The 15961-nt window shown below is 39.6% G+C and overlaps 1 protein-coding gene across 3 annotated transcripts in view; it reads right to left on the bottom strand.

Moving 5' to 3' along the window:
- The window catches only part of PTPRO (protein tyrosine phosphatase receptor type O), a 202132-nt gene that overhangs the window by 139306 nt on the left and 46865 nt on the right, over nt 1-15961 (bottom strand). The window lies entirely within an intron of this gene.

Raw genomic sequence — 15961 nt, 5'->3', positions numbered from 1 at the left:
CTTATAATAGTGATATTCAAAAACAAGAAAAACAAAAACCTTCCAGAGAAAGCACTGCTGTTTCCTAATAATGTAACGGATTAAATCCCAATATGTTGTGTGGAAGCAACACTGTTAGTAATTATGGGTATAGAATTTAGTGGGAGTCCTGATGTAAATCGTAAAGCCACAGCAATAGTCCTAGAAAATCTATTTTATGGGCCATCAAGCTGTCCTGGGTTAGAGGAAGACCCATTTATCTACCAGAAAGCCTGGAGTATGATTAATGGAAGGAATGTGTGTAATTCAGACCAAAAAAAAAAAAAAAGACCCCAACAAATTTCTGTTAAATGTTTTCCAAGAAAAGGTGAAAGAAATTAAATATATATAATTTAGAAAGGATTTGGAGCACCATATTTTTAATATTAAAATATTTTTAAGAGAAATAACCATGGCATGGCTATGGCCAGCTGAGCTGAAAGTCACAAGGACTAATGTTGATTTTAGTTGTATTTGGTAAAATCTGTGTAAAACCACAGCTTTCGATGAGGTTGATTTGAATTCACAGTGTAGGTGACTAAGTGGAGTAATTGGCCCACTTTTTTCCTATGAAATCTGATCTCTATTTGAATAGTAGCTATTTTCACTGAAACAGTCTTTTCATGTAATCATAGTCTTTTTGTGACTATTTAGCATTCCACTGGAAGTTAACTACTGAGCTTCGCTAAATGCCTGCAAATGGCATACAGAAAAGTCTTTCCTACAAATGTTACAAAAACGCAAGCCAAAATGTTTCTTGAAGAAATATAACTTCACATACTTCGAGAGGAAAGCAAAATACTTCAGAAAGGCAGTGCTGCCAGTGAGCTGAGGAGGGTGTGTTTGATGCTGGAGCCCTGCAGACTCCAGCAGGGTGAAGTGCCAGTGGAAGGGAACCATTGCTGAGCATCATGAGAGGAGAGCAGAGGTGAAGTAGAAGGGTAAGAAGCAGGCTGGAGAGGAAAGAGGATGAGGAAACAATAGCCAGGGGACAAACACTAGAAAGGATAAGTGTGAGAAATTGGCTAGCATTTTATTATTTGAAAAAGATACACATCTGACCATTCCTCCGTCTATTTTTCTTATACTTAAAGAGGACTGAAAGCTTGGGATTGAAGTGTTCTTTCTGGAGAAATGAATTATTTGCTGAGAAGCTGCCTGAGTTTTTCTTTCTTAACAAGAACTACAAAGTGTATTTTGTTGGTCAATTCAAGTTGTTGTTTTACTTCTCAAGCATTCAGAAGACCCATCCTTCATACTATTGGTTTTTTTTTGCACAGCATTAATAAATAAAACATCCACACACTCTGCCATTACTGTAAAAAAATAGTATTTAATTCATGAGAGAAACAGAAAGGAAAAGATTCATTGTTTTTGCATTTTCTTAGGACTTATTTTTAACCCTCAGACAAGATGCTGCTCTTCCTCTTCCCCTCCAGCACAGAGCCCTGCTTTCACAAGATTAGCCTGCAGCTTATCCTTTGTTAAGCTCCCCACCAGCATTGTAGGTACGAGTCAACACTCTGGTATGATGATGTGACAACGTGAACTGTAACACAAGCCCTCAGAAAACATCTGTGCTGAGGTACCATGGCAGTTCCTCTATGGCTGGCACTGGCTGCATATCAGAGATGGATGCACCAGCACAGGTCAGTCACACTGCCGAGGAGGACACAGCATCTACTTCCTCCTGAAAAATCATATACTCATTAAAGTTGGAAAAGACCTGCAAGATCATCTGGTCCTACCCCCTACCACCTATATTACCCACTAACCCATGTGCCTAAGCACCATGTCCAACCTTTCCTTAAACATCCCCAGGGACAGTGACTCTACCACCTCCCTGGGCAACCCGTTCCAATGCCTGACCGCTCTTTCTGAGAAGAAATGTCTCCTCATTTCCAACCTGAACCTCCTCTTGTGCAACTTGAGACCATTCCCTCAAATGACCTCAAAGAGAAAGAACCAACTAAAAGCATGGTGTTGCGACCTTGTCTCCAGCTAGAAAAGCTGCATCTAGTATCAGTACAGGCTGGGGGATGACCTGCTGGAGAGGAGCTCTGAGAAGGACCTGGGGGTCCTGGTGGATGACAGGTTGACCATGAGCCAGCAGTGTGCCCTGGTGGCCAAGAGGGCTAATGGGATCCTGGCATGTATTAAAAGGAGCGTGGCCAGCAGGTCAAGGGAGGTGATCCTCCCCCTCTACTCTGCCCTGGTCAGGCCTCACCTGGAGTACTGTGTCCAGTTCTGGGCTCCCCAGTACAAGAAATACAGGGATCTCCTGGAAAGAGTCCAGCGGAGGGCCACAAAGATGATATGGGGCCTGGAGCATCTTCCCTATGAAGAAAGGCTGAGAGACCTGGGTCAGCCTGCAGAACTGTTCAGCCTGGAGAAGACTGAGAGGGGATCTCATCAATGTGTATAAATACCTGAGGGGTGGGGGACAGAAGGATGTAGCCAACCTCTTCTCAGTGGTTCGTGGGGATAGGACAAGGGGCAATGGCTGCAAGTTAGAGCACAGGAAGTTCCGCACTGACATGCGAAAGAACTTCACGGTGAGGGTGACGGAGCATTGGAACAGGCTGCCTAGGGACATTGTGGAGTCTCCTTCTCTGGAGATATTCAAGGCCTGTCTGGACGCCTACCTGGGTAGCCTGCTCTGAGGAACCTGCTTTGGCAGGGGAGTTGGACCCGATGATCTTTTGAGGTCCCTTCCAACCCCTACAGTTCTGTGATTCTGTAATCTTTCTCTGATAACATGAAGATAGAGCACCCTTCTCCTCAACAGAACTACAGGCATGGAGGAGCTCTGCTAGCAAGGTGATGTTAGCAAGCCTGCCTTGGTGTGGCACATGAGGAGGCAAGACTGGGACATACAGGCAGAGGGGTCCTCCCAGGCAGGTTCCCACCACCGTGCTGAAGCCATCCTTGCAGTGCACCTGTATATGTTAACAGCCAACACCAGCAGGCAATTCCTGGCATACTATGGGGAGAGTTACAAAGCTAGGTGCGGTATTCTGTGCCCTCTCCTCCTCTTATTCAAATGTGGCTGTTGTAACAGGGACAGCTCAGGACAGGGACACCAGTAGGTTGAGCCCTGCAAGTATTTCTCCTGGGCTACCAGGGATGAATGAGGGTGTGGGGAATAGTCCACATTCACTATGCCACTGCCACTCTCTGTTTCTACAGTCCCTGTGCTAAAAGCTCCCAAAATTTGGCGACTGCTAACCTTTCCAAGCCTTGGAAAATGGCATCCACAGGGACTCCTCCATCACTGTCACAAAATTGATTTTTATTTCTTTTTTAAGCAAAAGAATATTTGTTTTATACCTCACAATCAGAATAACAATATTTAAATGTATGAGTTAGTGCCAGTAGGGGGATTCAAACATTCAGTGAATATCTTTATCCTGCCTCTCACCAAAAACAATTTATAGTTTGTTCTCACTGGTTACTTTGACATAGCTCCTTTAGCCATAATGTCTTTCTATTCCTCTAGTAGCACAGATTTAGCATTTCAGGCTAAGTACATATGTTGGATAAGAACATAATCCTCAGCTCTGGGCATAGGAGTTCATGGTAAGAGGATGGCTCTGCATACAAATTGAAAACACTGAGATACAGAGGGGAAAAAAAAACAACAAAAAAACACAACAACAACAAAAAAAATTCTAAACCCTAATATGCATTTTTGTGAAGGCCTTCTAGCATCAGAAGAAATCATCAGTCATCTAGTTTGACATCTTTCAAAACAGAGACTAGAGGGGGAAAAAAAAGGAGAGGAAAAAAAAATTGATATGACCTTTAGCCCAACACACCAAGTAAAGACTTTGGATAAATACTTGCAGAGAAGGAATATGCCAATACACAAAGGGGAAAGGAGATAAATGAGACCAGACCATTTCAGTGGAGAAAAATCCCAAAGCTCCCATTCTTCAGCCACTTTTGACAGCAAAGAGATGGATTTATCACGTGGCAGAAGGGGACACCCTCTATTAGCCTTCTTAACATAGCGCATGCATTCCTGGTTGTGGGATGCAGACATCTCTGCAGCACATCTGCTTCCCCTCCTTCTGACTGGTGCTCATAACCTAAAACAGGGGACTTTTCAGCATCACCACAATATCCACACTGGGCATCTGTAGGAATAGGGAGCAGTGTTTCCAGACAAAGCTATGAAGGGTCAATACCAGGCATGATCTGACATTACTAGACTTCGTTCTCTGAAGTTGCAAAAGACACAAAGAAACAATGCACTGTGGAAAATGAGTAATGTGAAAGTCCTGTATCCACATGGAATGAAATTGTCCAACCATCACCATTTAAATTATTTATAAGTTTTCTGAATTACTAATATCAGCTGAAATTGTGCATTTAAATTGCATTGCAAGTGAGGGGCTCTGTGCCACGCCACCCGGAAGCCCCTTTCCCACATGCCCTGTAGCTCTGCTGGGCACAGCATCATGCACTGCAGCCTTGGGGTCTCTTCTTTCTCACCACTTTCCTTTCATAATAGGGCCAAAGAGACTAGCACAGCTAAACTAGCTTTGAAGAGAGCTGAGATTAGAAAACCGAACTTTCTGAACCCATAGTCTGAGCACAGCTGATCTGCTCTTGGCCGTGTGTGACATCTTGAAATCCCTTCTATCCATTTATTTTATGCTAAATATAAAGAGGTACAGTGGTTTTGCCTCTTTCTATAAACTCATCTCATTCTGTGTAAACTCTGTTCTGCAGGATATCTTCACACTTCCTGCTGACACTTCTACTTCACAATTGGCAAGCACATTCCACAGAATAGTTTTTCTTTCTTCCCAAAATAAATTAAATCTGGCATTGTACAGTCTTCAGGGAAAATGCATCATTTTGCCTATCCAATACATTATATGAGTTTTTTTTAATCCCGGGGTGGGAGTATGGTTTAGTGTTTTTTGTTTTTTGTTTTTTTAATTATTATTATTATTTTTAAAGAAAAAAAACAGGATGCAGAATAAAGGAATCTGTATTCTAGCAAGTAAACATCTGAAAGTATGAGCTCCCATAATTTCATGGCAAAATCTGTGAAAATGCTAATGAATCACCAAACTCATCCTCCCCTCTGACATAACAAATCATTAGTAATAAAATGCTAGTGAGATGCAGAATCAGGCAGCAGAAACTGTAATTACAGTCCAAAGTAACAGTTCCTTTGGAGCTCATTAACTGTATTGAGTACCTTTAATCTTGTATTGAATTTAGGAGCAGTGGTTCAGTTATCAATACAAAAAGTGTTAGGGAAATTTCCAGAACTGATTCCACATATTCACTTTAGATATATATTTTTCCACCTTGATTTTTTTTTTCATGTTTCTTTAACTGCACATAGTGATGACTGATTTCTTTACTTCAGCACTAAACCAGCCAGGACAGAGAGGATAGCCCTGCTCCGAAACCTGTTAACTCATGTCACTCAGCAGTATCCCTGCAGTGAAGCTTTAATGTTTTCCTGCATGCTAAAGAATCAAACTTGTAAAACATATAAAACAGTGATTCTCCTCCCAGAAATGTAAGTCAGAGGAAGAAAAAAAAATCCTTCTTAAGAAATGTGAACCCGTGAAATGAATGTGCAGTGATGGCAGATACCTGCCTGACTCTGCAGAAAGTTTAAGTGATAATTAAGGCACATTCTAACAACGACAGCACTAAGAACTTTATCCTTGATGTTATATTTAAAGCTCAAGCTCCAAGGAGCAAGAGAACGTAACAAAATCAGCAGACTTCAGCAGAAGTGAATGTGACTGTAAACCAGAGCTTCAAATTCTACAAAGAAAGCCTAAAATGAATTTTTTAAATGATTAAAAAAAAAATATTCAGGTTAATAAGACAGTTTCATGTTCTTTCAAGTCCCAATCCATGATTTTTAAAGAAGTTTAATTGACTATCATTCATTTCATTTGGAGCCCCTGAAGGTCATCAAGAGAGGTGGTGCAGTCTCTGTCCTTGCCGATACTTAAAACTCATCTGTCACAGCCCTGAGTCCCTGACACGCTGGCCCTGTTTTGGGACTGGTATTGGCCCAGATGGTCTCCAGGCATCCCTTTGAGCCTAAATTACTCCATGGCTCTAAACAGTTTCACATGTCTTTACATCCTCTCACAGCAACAGCAACCCTGCTCTGTACCATGCCATTTGCTATTTTGCTGTCAACCAAGGGACAATTCTGAATTGCCTGTTTTTTTTCAACCGGCTCATTGCAGCCTCTTGCTTCCCTTTTCCTTGCAGGCCATAGATGGTGAATGTGCCCTCCCAGCTATGCAGTAGGAGTAGGAACATCAGCGTTACTACCAGCTTAATGCCAGCCAGAAGACTTCCATGAGACAGCCCAAAACGTAAGCAGCAAAATAAAGCTGTCCAATGATATCCAACCAAACCACAACCAGCTTATAACATGGCAGTGATATGTGTCTCACTATTTTTAATAAATATATGTATTTATTTTAAAGATTCATTTCCTGTTTTTGACTTGTGCCCTCATCCCTTCATTTACAGGCAGTCCTACATGGCAGTACTTATCTATAGCAAGGAAAGCCAGGACTGCTTGCTGCAAGCCTGCTTGTGCTATGTTGTTGACTCTCAGCACAGTAGGCAGTTGCACTGGGGATAAACATGAGGAAATTAGGCTCTTTTCTGCTAAGCACCAGATGAGACCATAAACCATAAAGAACAGCAGGCACAAATGCATAGATGATGAACCCCCAGCTTAGAAAACCATATTACATTATTCCAGACATTTCAATGGCAAGACAGATCCCAACAGTTACAGCTCTCATATATTTTAATCGTACAACTAGTACTCATAAGGAACTTATAAGGGCAACAAGTCTATATCTTCAGGAGGAAAAAAAAATAAAGAAAACCAATAATTTGGAAACTGTAACACCCTCATCAGGAGGTCAGTTTCTCCTACAGTACACGTTGACAATGAACAGTTGATCCTGTACAGTCTTTACAAAATACTATTAGAAAAGTCAACCCTCAAACAGGCCATTTCTTTACTAAAGGTTAGCTACAAAAAGAAAAGAGATGCAGAATTAACCATGTGTAATTGGGACAGACAAAGCCTCCAAGATATGCTCTGGCATTTTTCAAAATGCTTTATTTATTTTCCATATTAACTCCTAACCTCATAATGTCCTCAAACAACCTTATAGTAGGAATGAAATAAGATCAGCTACAACTATTCTAGTCATGCTGGTGAGACCACAAGGAATGCATTCTACCTCTGCTCCAAGCTGAATGCTTATGCACCATGTAAGGGACACTTCAGAGTTTATTTCCTCAACCTGGACACTTACTGCTTTCCTGACTGGCTGATGTCCATCACCTGGCATAGTAACACTTACTGAGAAGAGCTGGTATCCAATAGCCTGCAATCACATAAAAACCCTTTGGTCTCAGGATCAAGCATGCCTGCCACTGTCAACTGGTCTCCGGCACATTGCTTTGCAAGATGCCTTCTGCAAAGTTCAGGTCATTAAAGACAAAATATAAGGAAGGAAAACCAAGTATGTGAAAGAGTCTGGGAAATAATGGTTGGCTTTACCTACAAGGTGTATCCTGAGCACAGCAGGATAGAAGTTCATGTTCTGAAGTTCAAACACCCCCATATTATCGTTTGTTTTGGGGGTCACTTTTTTGACTGCACTAGCCTGTTAAAGAGAAAGGAAACAGCTGCACTGTCAGATCCATATTTGAGTATGTACCTGGTATTTGATCAAGAACTTGTTTTTCATTCATCCATGTATCTTGCTGCAATGCTGGCAAGTGGCTGTGTTTAAATTAACTTAAACCAGAACTCTTATTTGAGCTGTCCCTGAAATAGGCTGAGGAAGAGGAAGAAGATACTGATGGCTCTGCCTAAAAAAGGAAAGCACCCTATTTTTTTGGCCTAGTGCTAGTTGTATAACTTAAGTTTCCTGCAAAGAAGCTCCTCTTTTAAGAACAGAAGCATTCAAGTGTGCTCCTCTTACACTGGCTCCAGCGGCTGGATTACAACACACCGATTCTTGTCAATGCAGCTACTCCCTAAGAGAAAAGCCTGTTTAAGATTTATCCAAATTGGAGTTTCAGCTATTAAACTTTTAAATTCCAAAAATCAAAACAATCTTGTGGTCTGCAGTTTGCTCTACTGACACTGCAGCAAGCCCAAGGTCACTGGTGCATTATGGCTAGCTCTGTGATGTATGTCAAGCTTCATGGTATCACCTGGCAGAGATTGCAGATCTTCCTGCTACAGCTTGATCCAAAGCCCATTTTAGGCAACAGAAAGACATTTATTGACTTTGTTTGGACTTTGGATACATTCCCAGAAGCACAGTAGACTCTCTCATAGCTCCCAGCATCATGAGAATTAGAGGCAGCCCAGCAGTTCTGGTTCCAGCTAACAGAGGTCAGTGTTGCACATGAACATTAGATGAGATCACAACATTATTATCCATATTCATGGAGTGTCTCCATTTCTCTTAAATGCTGGTGACACTATACGGTGCGTTATCATTCTGTAGCTTTCATATTTTCCTACAATGGTGGTGAGGAAACCTGGCAGGACTTTGTAGCCTATGGAGTAGAGCTGGTTTTCAAAAAAGAGATTTAAAAATAAAAAAGTGTTTTTGATTTAACACATTATGTTGTAATCCACCAGAATTTTATACCAATGATAATTTTTACATACACTTAAGTATTCACTATGTATCCTTTTAATCTTCAGAAAACATCATAATTTTTCTCATTGTATTTAATAACTGCTAGTTAATTATGTAAAAATCCCATCCCATCTGCTCTTACTCCTTCACACAGCAAAATTAGAGGGCTTGATTCTGCAGCCACTACTCACAGAAGGAGATGCATTGATTTAATGGACTTCCCTGAAAAGGGATTACAATATAGAATCCTCCAGTATTGATTTTGTGACATCATAATCTTTTCCTCGGAAGTGGACACTGATGACTCAAGATAATACCAGTGCAAGATTAGGAAGGGGCAGCTAAATTAGAGAAATAAAATTATTAAAAGACAAAACTCCTAATGTACAATAAGCAGACAGCCATAAAATATTAGCTATGTTCTCTGTTTTAAATAGAAGTTCTCAAAAAAAAAAAAAAAAAAAAAAGGTTTCCAAGTGATGTTTCTGTCTTTCATCTCTTGCCTTGCTTACAGTTACTTTCATGATACTATTGCAAGCTAGAGCATTTTTGTGTAAGTTAATGGGTTCCTTTAGAAGGGATTAAAGTCATATTGATTATTAATTATTTTTTGATGTTTTAAACTGATGTAAATGTCCAGAAGCTCTGATGAGCAACATCCTGTAGAAATCAATAGAAACAAAAGCAGCAAAAAACCAAACCAAAACAAACAAACCAAAAAAACCCACCTCTACTCAGCTCCTGGGGGAAGCAATTGTGACTTACTTCTATTTGGAAGGTATACTGCCCTTTGGAGAATACCAGCAACTGGCATATGTGATAATCACTTCTTGCTTAATCTAGAGCATCCTTATTTTGATGTGTCTATCTTTCAGACTTCAGGCAGAGCCTGCAGATATTTTGCATATAGAACAAAGCTAGGCACAGGAGTGCTAAGCAATAAATTAATATAAAATAAATTAATTTCATTGCTGTTGGAAAATGTTCATTTTTCTTAAATCTGCCTTTCAGTACTTTGGGAAAACACTAATTAGTGTTCTTTCTGGTCTTTTTTCCCCCCTCTACCAAAGCTCTCTACTGTTCCTCACCACATTTTAATATTATATATATATATATTTGTTACATTGTTTTTTCTTACTTGAATTTAAATTTTCTTTGCTGTTTGCAAATGGAATGGGAACTAGACCCTTTCTTCTTGTTTGACAGGTTAATGAAAAGACTTTACATATTAAAATGGCTTCTATGTGAAGAAAGAGTAAATGACCCTGAATAGCTTGAGTGTGAATAACACACGTGCCAAACAGCAAATTACACAAAGGTAACAAGACAACTGGGATGGTTTGTTGTCTGCTCTGGGGACTCCTCTCAGCCTCAAAGAGGAGCTCTTTGGTTGATTTTAGGATGAGTCTAGCTTAAAAGGAAATGATTAAAAAGCTCTTAACATTGAAAGAGTTTCTAATCTAGTTGATGACTTGGTGAACAGAACCTACCTCTCTTTTCCCAAAGACCCTTTTCCTATGCAATAGATAGTTGGAAGTCACCATAACTACACATGGGACATGCAGGTTTATAACACACAAAGCAGCCATGGTTTGTCCAAGTGCTGCTGACACAACTACAAGACCCATGCCTCTACCTCCTAAAGAGCACTGAGGCCCAATCACATCAAAATCATAACTGTTAGACTGACAGGCAAAATTATCTGTTTATCCCAAAGTACTTAAAAAGGAATTTAGGTGTTTGGTGGTTGTTTTTTTGTTTGTTTTGTTTTGATTTTTCTTCGTTGGTTTGTTGATTTATTTTGTTGTTTGTTTTCCTCCAAGAGCTTCCTGTCTGCCAAGCAGCTACATCACATTAAATCTCTGACTGACTTAAAACAGCATAGAGTTGTTGACTTCTGCCTAAACTACTAGCAGAGAGTTGTTGACTTTTGTTACCTCCATTCAGCTGCTCTGAATTGCTCAATCCCCATGCTTAGACATCCCACTCACACTTTTCCACCCCAATATTATGTTTTCTTCTCAGTCACAGCTCCTAACCCACATTCTCTCCTTTTGTCCATGCCATCATCTCAAGATCAGCATACTGAAAGCTGAGCTTATTACCCGCTAGCTCTCTTCCGTGTTACTATCAACTGTGTCACCAACTTGCCTATCACTGATGTTTACTGTAAAGTATTTCTTCTCCAAACACATGCATCTGACTGAACGGAATGCAAAGATAACCACAGCAATTTGAGCACAGCACATACTACATTTGCTGTGGTACAATGTGCTATCTTTACGGTGAGCCAGACATGATGCATATCATTTTATTTCTGGAACTCCTTCATTTAAAAAGCAACAGTAATTTCCTTGCATAAAAATGAAGGGGTTCCAGAAATGAAACACTGTGCATCACATTTGGTTTACTGTAAAGATAGCAGTCTTCTTCCTTATGAGTTGTTCCCTTCACTGGTTGTATTCATTCAAGATCACACAGTGCTTTGAAAAGCAAGGTAACCTTTCTGTTTCAGTTATCTCCCATTCTCTATTCATCTGTTATGCATTGCGCACGTGGCAGCTAGTACATGTTGCCACATTTCTTTCATAAAGATTCCTCGCTTTTCAGCTATACATTGATGGAAGCTTAATAGAAAAGTCATAATGGCTTTTGTGTGCAGAACATCAATAAACCATTCTCTTCACTTTTTCTGCCCTAAGTCAGAAAAACTTTTCTGCCCTAAGTGTTGTTTTCTGGAATTTAAGTGCCTCCAATGGAAAAGGCAAAATGTCCAGCCAAGTGCTGACTCCAACAGTGACATTTCAAAGGTAGGTATGCAGCATCCAGTATTGCACCTACTTGCTCAAGATTAATACTTAGCTTCACTTGTGCTCCTAATTTTTTGTTGTGCAATGCCTAAGGTCTTCAGGAGCACAATGGCTGTGATCCAGTAAAAGAAGGATGATAATGGTTTATCTCGAATGGCAGCAACTCACTAACTTTGGATGAGTCACAGATGAGACTGCAACCTAAATCTCCTCCAATATTCTTTCAGACAGAATCCCTCCATACGGGATATTTTCCCCTGATTTTTTTCCCTATCAGATAACTAACTCAGGCCTGGAAATAGAAGAATGGACAAGAATAGGCTGGCACAACAGCTCCTTTTTACCACTATACAAGTAATGAAATGGGCCAGCTTACCTTAATGAATGTCCATTTCTTTTCTCAGTCTTTGAATATTTATTGAACAGTTTGTCATCCTGGAACCACATAAACCTATGTAGTAAATTCTGTGTAAAGACTTTAATTTTAAGACATTTTTACATTTATCATGTGATTTTTTTTTCTTTACTTTGCAGCCAGTTACATTTTACTGCAAGAACAGAATACTTAAAATCTGGAGTCATGGAAGTACAGCCACTAATTTACTATAGGATGAGTGCTTATGATGATAAAGATATATACTTCTCCAGGGGAAAAGGCAAATAATTTTAAAGAATATGCAAAGTTAACTATGATCCTTTTAAATTGTTCAGCAAAAGTACTTATTTCCAAAGCTTTTTTTTTTTTATGCTTTCTTTTTGACATTTATCATCCTGTCCCATATGGCCAAGTAATAAAAGCTCCCTTCTCCAGAACTGAAACCATCTAGTAAAATGAATAGCAAGATAGATTTAGACAAAACTTTGTTTGACACTCATTTAATGGTCTTTTCATGATCCACCTGGATTACACTATAACGTGACAGCAGAAAGCAGAGACTAATTTAGCTTCTGAAGTTCAGTCAGCATGTTGTCTGTGAGCCCTTTAATGAACAGCCATAGGATGGCAACAGGCAAATCTTTATTCAGCATGGTCCCTGTCTTAACCCAAATGAGGAATCACCCTTACATGCAGCTCCCAAGTGAAGTGATGCTATTTAGAAATTGCCTTTTTGACCTCTTACAGTTTGAGTGTGGGGCTTTTACCTCCCTGCAGGCCTGAAAGATCTTTTCTTGATGGTACGCTGTCACTACAATGAAACCAGAAAGTTGCTGGAGTGTAATAGCAGATTATTACACCGTCAGAGAGGGTTTTGCAAGCGCTTACTGCAGCTCTGTGAATATGAGTTGGCACCCAAGCATCCTCTTCTTTATCTTTGCCCCTTAGAACCACCCTGGTCTAAAAATAATTCATGAAAATAATGAAAGAAGGTAGAGATTGACTTGTAGAAGTTCCGAGCTAAGGATGACCACTCATTTAAAAAAAAAAATAAAGAAAAAAAAAAAGAAAAAAAAGGAAAAAAAAAATAAAGTATGTTTATGAAGAGAGCATGCTTTTAAAATGAACTATTGAGATAATTGCTTACTTTGACACTGCTAGGACGCAGTCATGAGGAAGAAACAGACTCGTTTTCTCAATAAGAACTTTGGTCAGCATTGCTAAGAGAAGTAAGAAATTCCAGAGGAACACCATAACAGAATTCTCTAAATGTCCATTTCTTTTCTGTTCAGGAGAAAACAGCAGTGAATTGTGGGGGTTCTCAGATGTGAAATCAGCCTGTCTCTTAAAAAGCAGTTTCTCCCAGAGAAAGAAGCAGTATCCTGATGTTTGACCTTTGGTTCAGACTACTAACACTAGATGCAAACATTCTTGAAAATTACATGAATAAAACCACATTTACTTCATCAGTAAGGTTGTGTTGAATGAAGTTTCAGAGCACCTAGATCCCTATGAACATCTTCATCCATGTGAACCTGAATTTAGACTTCACAATACCAAGCTCCATGAACAGATGTAGTAGTGGACAAAAATCTACCCTGTTAGACAGAAAAATTGTCCTTGTTAGGAGAAAAAAGGTTTTGCTGCATTATATACAGAGCCTAAAGAACATATATAGAACCGTTATCCAAAGACCTCAGTCTCCTAGAAATAAAACATGGCTTCTCCCCCGCCATATTTGTAGATAATCTTCCTGATGAGTATCACTCATCCTAGTTAGTGCATTCATGGACAATCTGTTTTTTAAAGATTTCCTGGTGAGAACATTGGTCAAATCCTCTTAGAAATATAACACATTGTAAATGATGTCCCAGCATCAGGTTTGGCATTTTTAAGATTTTGTCCTCTCCCTTAACTCTACCTTGTCCCCCAGACATAACACAGCAAGAAAACAAAATCACACAGGTGCAAGCTCCTAACAGCATGAGGTATCTTACATATTGGTCACATAATCCAGGGCAGAACTCCATCTGGTTGAAGCTCTGTGTAGATGTGACTACAGGAAGCTTGCTGGATTGCAGTAAGAAAAGATAAAAACAAAAACAAAACAAAAAAAAAGAGAGAGAGAAAGGAAAAAAAAGAAAAAAAAAAGAAAAATAATCATCAGCGGGCCCAGGAGATAGAATCATAGAATGGCTTGGGTTGGAAGAGACCTTAAAGATCATCTGGTTCTAACCCCCCTGTCATGGGCAGGGATGCCTCCTGCTAGATCAGGTTGGCCAAGGCCCCATCCAACCTGGCCTTCAATACCTCCAAGTATGGGGCATCCACAGCTTCTCTGGGCAACCTGTGCCAGGGCCTCACTACCCTTACAGCAAAGAATTTCTTCCTGAAGTCTAATCTAAATCTCTCTTCTTCTAGTTTAAAACCAGCCCCCTTGTCCTTTTTACTGTTATTTGTTTAGCTGAAGTACAGCTTTTCCTTTCAGATGTGATCAGCCATGCCTCTGCCACACCAAAATGAGGCAATTACAAAGCAAGCTGCTAAGGACTATTCCTTCCAGCCATCCAGAGACTGAAACACTGGAGAATACAGAACCATTTAAAAAGGGCAATAAATGAAGTCAGTAAGACTCCTACAGCAGAATGCTTGGAAGCTTTTTGCTGAAGCAACATGTAATGCTGTTCCTCTCCCATGTATTGTAAATCCATATCAACAGCTGACCTCACAAACAATGCCTTTCTCCTGCTCGTTTCTGAACTAGACTTTGCATAAGAAAGCCACTGAAAAAAAAAAGAATGATAAGGGTTCAAGATCATATTGCCGTTATTTACAGAAAAGATTATGGTACTGTCCTGTAGCACAGAATAACATTCGTGCCATGAAACGAAGAAGTAAGTATTACTAGCCCATAGGCAACAATCAGGCACGTGAACTTGTAGTGGGCATCATCACTGTTTGATCTCACTTTGTCTATACCAGCAACTGCAGACAGTGTCAGGATTTGAAACAAGCCGGTGCTATTGCTTTACACCATGAACCACAACACGTGGAGGAAATAGAAAAATGTGCTTTAAGCAGTTTTATCACTATGCAAAGCTTGCTGGTGGTTTTAAAAATTGCCAGATGGGCATCAAGGCCACATCGAGCAGATACAGCTTAGCAAGTGACATTTCGGCTGCTAATGCTAAAACAGCAAGCACACAACACTCAGTGTTGCCCCACTTCAGATTCATCAGCTCAATACAGCTGCTTTCTCAATTAAATTAAATTGATAGTTCACCTGGAAGTTAGTAACTCAGGGCTGGATAAATTTAGTATAGTTATGTTAACTTGATAAGTAAATACAGCAGAGAACTAGAGAAATAACTTGTACTGAAATTATTTTCAATTATTTGTCACTGCAAAAAATAATATATGCAGGTTTGCAATCTAACCAAAATCATAAACTAGTCACACATGGCATTACTATGCACCTCCATCTTGAGGTATAGCTTTACCTTCTCTAACGCTACAAAATTCTGCCAATACTCATAATCATTTTTCTTCAGCTTTTGTTGCCCTTCCAGTCCCAGGTTGTCTTGAGCTACAGACTGGAGGATACATCTGGCTCACGGGATCTGTTTTATCTGGTTCAGAAGTTATGGTTACTTTCCAACCAAATGAAAACCTAAGGCTTTGGCTGCCTTCAAACCTTTACCACTTTTCTTGAGATTTATTTTACAAAGATAGCGTTTTACAAATTTATACTACTTATTTCCTGTCTTGTTTTACCACAATAATTAAAACAGCTACTTAAAACTGTGTGTCCATTTCTGTATTAGGAATCAAACTAGAACAGAAATTAACAGTAGTTCCTTCAGCTTTACGATGGGCCACGCTGTCCCCAGACTTACTTTCTCACAATAAATAAATAAATAAGTAAATAAAAACCACTATGAAATTCCAGGGAACAAAATTTTGTTGGTATATTAACGTTTCATCTTGCATAAATTTATGTTTCAGCAGTTATGAAAATGAGACAGCTGACAGTTGACTACTATATGTGAACAGATGCTGTGAAAGCTTCCCTTTAA

This window comes from Anas platyrhynchos, chromosome 1 (genome assembly GCF_047663525.1).
Source record: "Anas platyrhynchos isolate ZD024472 breed Pekin duck chromosome 1, IASCAAS_PekinDuck_T2T, whole genome shotgun sequence".
NCBI classification, from domain to species: domain Eukaryota; kingdom Metazoa; phylum Chordata; class Aves; order Anseriformes; family Anatidae; genus Anas; species Anas platyrhynchos.
The sequence above is the reverse complement of the archived record's forward strand: the minus strand, read 5'-3'. Positions and strand labels throughout refer to the sequence as shown.